Below are 7967 nucleotides of genomic sequence, written 5' to 3'. Positions count from 1 at the left end.
GAGGAGATGCCGGTGTCAGGGTGGACCTGCTTGAGGACCTTGTAGACGTAGATGGCATAGCTCTCCTTCCTGGTCTTTCTCCTCTTCTTGCCTCCTTTACCTGCAGTCTTGGTGACAGCTTTCTTGGAGCCCTTCTTGGGCGCAGACTTGGCGGGTTCAGGCATGCTGCGAGTCGGAGTTTCCAACACGAATGTTCATGTGAAGAGGAACAGACTGTTTTTATCTACACTCCAAGCTAATACCACTGTGCTGTAACCCGTCTGTGATTGGCTGAGCCGCTAGGGGCTGAGCCTTGAAGACTCATGTTTCCATAGAACCATAACGGAAGTACAAAAGAAGCGGGACAACGGAGTGATCTTCCTTTGTTCAGATCTTCCTTTGTTCAGTGCTCCTCTAATCTGTAAACTTGAGGCTTCTTTTAGCAAAAATGTCACAGAAAAAGGTTTGAAATGAAGCTGGAGAAAAAATAAAACTGCACATTTAACATTTTACTGCTGAGCTGCAGGCCTGTTGATTTATTTATGTATGTATACCTGTAATAACATTTATATATTAAAACACACTCAAAGTATAAAAAAAGCTCATCACTAAATAAGAACATACAAATAATCTATCAAAAAAGACAAGTTCACATCTATAACAGAAAAAAAAACCCTGTTCAAGTTCAAGTAGGTTTATTGTCATTTCACCACATGGTGCAACAAAATTATGAACACAGAGCCCCAGTTACACCCAACAATAGCAAAAAATATAAAGTATAAAAAGAAACAGTAAATAAGGATTTAAGATATATATTAAGATATACACCAAACGACACACTAAAAGATCTAAGATACATGCTAAACATCAATAATGTAAAACAATACAGTGTAACAACAGCAGCCCAAACATGAGTCTGTGGTGAGCAGACAGGCATGAATGAATACAGCATGAAATTCAAGGATTCAAGGTTCTTTATTTGTCGTTCATGTGGTGGAACGAAATTGTGTACACAGGGTCCCAGTTACATTAATAATAATAAATATAATAATATATAATATAATAATGAATAATCAGCAGCATGGATAATCAGCAGCTCAGATAAGTCACATATCACCAGTTAAAGTGGAATTACAGTGACTTTTTTTCACAGTGATTATCCTGGTTATGGATTCATGAGTCTAATAGATTCAGGGTAGAAGCTGTTCCTCAGCTGTTCCTCTACACTTAATGCTCCACAACCTCCTGCCTGATGGGGAGGGGCAAAAAGTGTGTGTGCAGGGTGAGTGGGGTCCTTCATGATGCAGGTGGCCCTCTTCCTGCGTCTGAAAGTGTAGATGTCTGTGATGGTGGGGAGGCTGACTCCAAGTCTTTTGTGCTGTTGGAGTAGGTAAACAACTAATTATTAAAATATTTTTTTCTCCTCCAGCTGTGTCACAATAAATTTCACTGCTGAAAATGTTTTGTTCTAAAACAACTTTTGTTTTTGTTTTCCTCATATTTGTTTAGCTTCAGAAACTTTGTGGGGATGGTCCAAATAAATGTTAACAAGGGCCAGATTTGGCCTGCGGGCCTTAAGTTTGATATGTGCTTTTGACCATAAATAAATAAATAAAGTGCTACGTGTTGTCATCATTGTATGTTTCCACACATGGGAAAATTGGTTCTTTGCATTTAACCCATTGAAGCTGGGATGCACCCAGATGGAGCAGTGGGCAGCTATGTGAACACCCCAAGAGCAATAAGGGATTGGGTGTCTTTGCTCAGGGACGCCACAACAACTATATGAACTAATAAACAAACATCTGTACTTACAACTGTGTAGTATGAACATATGCTGATATATATTCATAAATTAAACGGATTCTTTCATTTTTCTGGACTGTATAATGACGTGCATCTGAATTTAATAAAATGTGACGTGAGACGTTAATTATCTTTGACTCACCAACGACAGTGGGTCATTTATTAACAGAATCAAGTTTAACACATCACACATTTACATTAATTGGCAAGAATTGAAAATAACGACAGCTTATTAATCAGTTTTACAGGAAGTAAACAATACGGCGATTGTTTTCTAGCTAGCAGCAGTACAACAGACATTAACCACACGGCGGTGGTTGAAAAACTTTCCTTCAGACATTTCTAAAAATATCTGGATTAATTTCTACTTGATAGAAGAGTTTTAAAGATGGAAAGATGAAGTTTAGAGGGAGAAACAGATGGATGAGGGAGAATGTTTGTGTCAGCATCAGAACGGCACTCTCCGGGTTTTCCCCAGCTTCTTCCCTGGTACACTTAGGTGATAGAAATCTCTTTTACCTGGAGATGTCTCCCTGATACGAAATTCCATTTAACGCACCCTTTCAGCGTCTCCGTAGGAACAGCTGTGAATCGTCCGAAGTAGTGACGGTACTTGTTCGACACAAATTCACCTCACGAGTGGACTTCACATGAGTGGAGTCCGTCAGAGTTCCACTCAGAGGTGGAAGATATCATAATCCCAATACTTGAAAGAGCTTTGAATCATGGCTGGACTTCTGTTCTCCCAAACGACTGGAGCTCAACTCCCAACTCAACTCCAAACTCGACTGGGTTGAACTAGGAAGTACCAACCTTTAAAGAGCTCTATTTCCGGTTCACTTAGGAGTTTCCTGATTGGTCGTTTCGACCAGACAGGGGTGTGTTTTTGTGACGTAAGAGGTCACTAGGAGTTAGAAAAACAGCAAGAATGTTATGGAACAGATTGAAAATGTTTTTCAGACAGACGAGAGGAATATTTAGACGAGTTGGCGGAAAACAGGTGCCAGCTTCTCTATTTACGTCTGAGAGGATTTAAAAACATGACAGCTCGTTCCAACAACTTGTTTGCGTTTGACTCCGACCTTGGACCAAACTTACGCTGCTCATTCAAAGACAGAAAATCAGAAAATGCATAATTACTCTGTAACAGACCTTAACATGAATTCTAACTTTGCATGAGGATTAAAAATCATTATTACTGTTTCACAGTTAATTAAAAATGATTAGTTCACTGCAACATCTAAAATGGTTTGAACTAAAAACACTTTGATTATCAAACATTTGTAAAACAGTAATGATAATAGAAAAGAGAGTGTTCTTTCACTTGAATTTTCACGAAAGAAAGTCTCAGGATGGGTCAACCTGTATTTCTGGATTCAAATCAATGAAATGACAGTTTCTGTCCCATAAGATCCTTAAGGTCAGGATTTGACCTTCAGGCCTAGTTCACTACAACTGTAATATATGAAGAGGTGGAGGAGGAATAACATTTTAATTAAAGGAAACGTCAGCTGAGTAAAGAAAATAAAGCCAATAATGAGATGTAGACATGTTTAACAGCTGCTGAACAGTTTTACTGTTTACAAAGCTCCCTGAGAAATGTAAAGAAGTTTCCTCCTAATACTAATACTTTTCATCACAGCTCAGGCTGATTATTTCAACATAATTCACTTTTTCATTCATTCAACCTTTATTTATACATGTTAGTCTCATTGAGTCACGAGGACTCGTATACGAGAGACCTGTTTTAGACAAACAGACAATAACTCAACAAAAAGCATCCATCCATTATCTTAACCCACTTCTTCCTTTTCAGGTCATGGGGGGTCACTGGTGTCCATGTCCAGCCATCACTGTGCAGGGGACAGGTGAAAGGTGCATAAGGCACTTTATTTCTGATGGATCTGGAAGAGACATCAGGTTTTTACCAAATATTAGATTAAAACAAATATTTGACATAACTTCACAAGTATATGATTCAGAGTTTCATTCAACAATGTGTGCTGTTTGCTGATCAAAGATGTTTAAATATAATTAAATCCAGTATATGATCGGTTTCAATCACAAATAAATATTAACTTGCTTTTAATAAAAATATAAAATAATAATATTAATACAAAAAATAATAATAAAACTATTAAATTTAGCCATGCTAAATTATGTGTAGGTTTAGGCTAGAATACAAAGTTGATTTCTGATATTGATGGTGTTTTTTTATGTTTCTAAAAATAATAAATAGGCAAATTTTAATAATTAGACTAAAGTAAAACATTCCTTATGATCTAAGTCAAATGAAGCATATTGCACATAAATAACAGTAAAATAGTCTGATACTATAGAAATAAAAGGCCATAAATATATTTTTTTATTAACTTTTAATAATGATTTTCAACTTTAATGCATATATATATTGCAAACATTTTACTGACAAACATGAAAATGACACACAGAACTGAACTTTGTGGTGAAACAATTGAGATGTGATGTTCAAACGATCAGGAAAGTTTGAACGGCTCTTAATGAAAAATTAGAACAGATTTGCAGACAGTAAATAATTGTTTTAAATTGTATTTATTTTTTCTCGTTCATTTTTCATGTTTTCTTCGTCAAATGCAGAGCCCATCGCTCCTCCTTCACCTTTTCACAGAGAGGAAGGAGAACCTGCAATGTCCTGTACCAGTCTCTGCCACTCCAGTTTCCCTCATGCAATATCACACCTCCTCCCTCGGCACCCAAAGACACAATGGAGTTCTTTCTGACCCTCTGTGTACTTCTCCATCAGCATTCTCAAAGCAAAGATCAGAGAGTCAGAGATACTTTATTGTCATTCGCACCTCATGTGGTACATGTGGTGGAGCGAAATTATGTACACGGGGTCCCAGTTACATCCAACAATAAAATGTATAAGAAAAACAGTAATAACATCTAAGATATGAACTAAGAAAAACATCAACTAAATATACACTAAGCACTCATAACATAAAACATTGAACATCTGCACAAACATGAACATGAGTCTGTGAGCAGATGTGCACGCATGAACACATCAACATTGAAACAGATCAGCAGCAACATGAAACAGATCAGTAGCAACATGATGTAATTTTTCACAGTGATTATTCTAGTTAGAGACTCATGAGTCTAACAGCCTCAGGGTAGAAGCTGTTCCTCAGTCTAGTGGTTCTACACTTAATGCTCCTCAACCTCCTTCCTGAGGGGAATGGGGCAAAAAATGTGTGTGCTGGGTGAGTGAGGTCCTTCATGATGCAGGTAACCCTCTTCCTGCATCTAGAGGTGTAGATGTCTGTGATGGTGGGGAGACTGACTCCAACATCTTCTGTGCAGCCTTCACCACTCTCTGCAAAGCTTTTCTTTCTGCAGCTGTGCAGCCTCCATGCCACACATTGATGCTCGAGCACAGGATGCTCTCCACTGCACACCTGTAGAAGGAGGTGAGGACTGAGATCCCAGACCAGCTCGCCTCAGCCGTCTGAGGAAGTAGAGTCTCTGATGAGCTTTCTTCATCAGGCTGGTGGTGTTGTTGCTCCAGCTGAGGTTGTCATTCCTGTGTACACCCAAGTACTTGTAGCTGGAGACCACTTCCACCGCAGATCCTCTTATGTTCAGGGGGTGTAGATGTTTTTGTTCCTTCTGAAGTCCACAATCATCTCCTTTGTCTTCTTCACATTGATGTGAAGGTTATTCTCTTTGCACCAGCTCTCCAGGTGTTCCACCTCTTGCCTGTAGCTGGACTCATCATTGTTTGTGATGCATCCCACCACCGCTGTATCATCTGCAAACTTTACAAAGTGACAGCCTGGATGGGTAGCTGCACAATCATATGTGAGCAGAGTAAACAGAAGGGGGCTCAACACACATCCCTGAGGAGAGCCAGTGCTGAGGGTTATGGTGGAGGAGGAGAAGTTGTGGATCCTCACTAACTGTGGTCTGTTTGTTAAAAAGTCTAGTACCCAGTTGCAGATGGAGGGGCTTAGTCCTAGTGTGAGTAGTTTGTCCATCAGGGTTTGGGGGATCATGGTGTTGAAGGCGGATGTGAAGTCCACAAAGAGCATACGGACGTAAGAGTTTTTCTGCTCCAGGTGGTTGAGTGCAGTGTGGACCACAGAGGAGATGGCATCCTCTGTTGATCGGTTCTCACGGTATGCATACTGATGAGGGTCCTCGTTGATGTTGATGGTTGTTTTGATGTGAGTCATGACCAGTTTTTCGAAGCATTTAGCGACTATCGGGGTGAGGGCCACTGGCCGATAGTCATTCAGACCAGTCATGACATCTGATCAGATGACATCTGTGGTGCTCTTTCTTGGCATGAAACCGTACTGTTGCTCACAGATAGTCACCTCTCGTCTAAGTCTTGTTTCCACAACTCTCTCCCAGATCTTCATTGTGTGACTAATCAACTTAATTCCCCTGTAGTTGCTACAACTCTGAACATCGCCCTTGTTTTTAAAAATGGGCACCAGCACACTTCTTCTCAATTCAATTCAAAAATACTTTCAATTAAATTAAATTCAAAAATACTTTATTAATCCCAAAGGGAAATTATTTGTTGTTGTAACTCGTTATCCTCATTTCATTAAGAGATGTTATAGATGCTGATGGCTGTAGGCAGGAAGGATCTCTTGTAAAGGTCCATCCCACAGTGGATCCTAAGAAACTGGCTGCAGATGCCGTCCGATCCATCCACCCAAATTCGGTTGGCCTCTCGGTTCCCCCGGGCTGTAGGACCGCCCGAATGCCGGGCAGAACTCCTCCCACAGCAATGGCCACTCCTCCCAACAGTCTGCAGAGCTCCTCGTTGCTGCAGACAGCCAACTGTAGGCGTCGAGGGACGATCCTGTCCTTCCGCTGTCATGAGCCGTGTTTCCTTCTAGTTCCAGGATCTCAGTGGTCAGGCACTCGAGCACAGCTGGCAGGTAGATGAGAATGCGTCCACGGAACATCCTTTTCAACCCATCTGAGATTTGGGGCTGTAGTTGAGATATTATTTGAGCCGTTGAGATGTTAATCAGCTGGTTGGTTGTAGAAAACTGCCTTGTTGCCATGGTTACGCATCATAACAAATGTCCTAAACTAAAAAAGTTTCAGTAAAAATCCTTCCAGCTGCACAGCATCTGATACCAGAGGAAACAATCATCCAAAAAATGTGATTTACATCCAGAAAAAGAGGAATTAAAGTTTCCAAAAGCAAAATCTCAGAATGAAAGTAGAGCTGCTCCAACATGCAGCCACCTTGAGCGGCGCAATTCTGGAACAATTGCAGTTCTCAATCGCAATTCTCCATTCCTCTGGCATTTTCTCCCCCTCAAATATGCCGTTGAATATTTGAATCAAAAACATCACATACATCTTTTGGATAAAATATCCTATTCATTTTAATTATTTTAAAAGAAGCCATGCACAAACGTGTGTTAGGAAGAGCAGACTTGCCTACAGTGCGTACGGAAACAAGTTCAGAACCCTGTGCATTTATTTCACTCTTTGTTTCAATGCAACCTTTTGCTAAAATCAAAAAAGTTAATTTTATTTCTCATTAATGTACACTCAGCACCCCATCTTGACATAAAAAAACAGAAATGTAGAATTTTTTGCACATTTATTTAAAAAAAAACCTGAAATATCACATGGTCATAACGTATTCAGACCCTTTGCTGTGACACTCACATGCTGTCCAGTTCCTTCTGATCCTCGAGATGTTTCTACTCCTTCATTGGAGTCCAGCTGTGTTTAATTAAACTGACTGGACCTGGTTAGGAAAGGTCTATGTAAAAGCTCACAGAGCATGTCAGAGCAAATGAGAATCATGAGGTCAAAGGAACTGCCCAAGGAGCGCAGAGACAGAATTGTGGCAAGGCACAGATCTGGCCAAGGTTACAAAATAAGTTCTGCAGCACTCAAGGTTCCTAAGAGCACAGTGGCCTCCATAATCCTTAAATGGAAGAAGTTTGGGACGACCAGAACTCTTCCTAGACCTGGCCGTCCAGCCAAACTGAGCAATCGTGGGAGAAGAGCCTTTGTGAGAAAAATAACCCAAAGATCACTGTGGCTGAGCTCCAGAGATGCAGTAGGGAGATGGGAGAAAGTTCCACAAAGTCCACTATCACTGCAGCCCTCCACCAGTCGCAGCTTTATGGCAGAGTGGCTCGACGGAAGCCTCTCCT

Source organism: Nematolebias whitei, chromosome 16 (assembly GCF_014905685.2).
Source record: "Nematolebias whitei isolate Nwh7 chromosome 16, NemWhi1, whole genome shotgun sequence".
In the NCBI taxonomy this organism is placed as follows: domain Eukaryota; kingdom Metazoa; phylum Chordata; class Actinopteri; order Cyprinodontiformes; family Rivulidae; genus Nematolebias; species Nematolebias whitei.
Note: the sequence above shows the minus strand (reverse complement) of the source record.